The 1,591-nt window shown below is 32.1% G+C and overlaps 1 pseudogene; it reads left to right on the top strand.

Annotated features, from left to right (window-relative positions):
- Positions 1 to 906: 906 nt before the first annotated feature.
- On the top strand, positions 907 to 996 carry LOC125927761 (uncharacterized; annotated as a pseudogene).
- Positions 997 to 1,591: the final 595 nt, after the last annotated feature.

Raw genomic sequence — 1,591 nt, 5'->3', positions numbered from 1 at the left:
TCTGGCCGTTTCCACATGGCCAGTAACTAACACCCTATCTCCTTCCTTTGAAAGATAGCATTAAGAGTGCTTGCTGGTGAGCAAGACTGCACTTTATTAGGAGAAGCTAGAGACCGCCAATACCTACTTTTAGGTAGCGATGGAAGAACTGCTTATTGCTGTTTTTTCTTCTGGCTATTTGGTGAATTGCTGTGGTCCTGCTTTGGGATGTTGGATACACAAAGCATCTGGCCACTAGTTGCACACACTGGGAAACCTGCAAAAATTAGAAGTTAGATATATGTGAAATATGTATGGAAAATAATTGTTGGAATGTGTTGCTACAGTGATTTTTGTCATTTATTCCATGAGAACTCTACAACAATTTATTTTTTTCATTATGCTTTAAACATTTTTTTCTAATTGTTGGCTGCAATGTGCCAAAGCAAAAAAAGTATATTTAAAAGAGATTAAATATGAATTTCTGTTTCTTAAGATATTGATGAATGGGAAACTTCCATGAGACTTTGTTGAAAATTATTTATGGGGGTTGTCATAATATTAATGAGCATGTGAAAACCAAGAGTCAGAAGTATGGTAAAGAAGCATCAGCCTCTCCTTCAAAATTTAATAGTTACTTTAAGAAGACTACCCTGTTAACAATGATTGGAAACCTACAGCTTTAGAAAGAGCACTTACATTTTATTCTGTGAAGCATGACTTTTCATTTAGATCAAATGACAGTTCTAAATTAGTTTCTTCTGTCATTGATTCCAGCTTTTCCTGTGAATACACTAAAAGTAAATTGATAGTTGTTAATAGGATAGCTTCACTAGCAGAAAAACTTTGCAAAGAATTAAACAATGTTTTTTTCCCCTCAGTGTCAAGTGTTTCAAGTAGAACACGAACTTAGATAAATTCAGTAATATCGCTTCTCGGCCTTTTGGCTAAGATCAAGTGTAGATAAATTCAATAATAGCTTATTTTTAAATTCCCATTAATGGGATCAAAATCATTCTAAATTACGACATCTGACAGTATTGTGAATACTAGTATAAAGTTAAACATGTCATCATTTAAAATATTTTGTGGAGAAAATAGGAACAAACACAGATTTTACTGGCACACAGTGTGGTGGTAAAAATAATGTTATTAAATTAAGAGGCCCTGGAGCAGAAATGTACTTGAAATTGGTTGTGGTGCATGCATAGTTTATAACCGCATCTAAACAAAATGTGTTATTTAACCAATCAAAATGGAAGTTGTAGATATCAAAATAATGTCATATGTATCCACTTAGAATAAATAAATTACAACTTTATTTTGTAATGAAGATGGTATTAAATTTTTAAAAACTCTTCAGCATACTTACCTCTCTTAGTTACTCACCATCAGTCAGAGATGTTTGAATTTTCAATGAATAGCACTAGAAAACAAACTAAATGTTTTATGATGGTGATGGTATTAAACTGCTTTAAAAAAATACATTTTTGATTGCATTTTGTTCAAAATTAATTGAAAATCTTTAATCAGAACATTTAACACATGAATGCCAAAAAAAACCCTGCAGCTTTTTATGTATTTGGCAAATTTCAGAGAAGAAGACGTTGTG

This window comes from Panthera uncia, chromosome E1, assembly GCF_023721935.1.
Source record: "Panthera uncia isolate 11264 chromosome E1, Puncia_PCG_1.0, whole genome shotgun sequence".
Taxonomy (NCBI): Eukaryota; Metazoa; Chordata; class Mammalia; order Carnivora; family Felidae; genus Panthera; species Panthera uncia.
The sequence above is the reverse complement of the archived record's forward strand: the minus strand, read 5'-3'. Positions and strand labels throughout refer to the sequence as shown.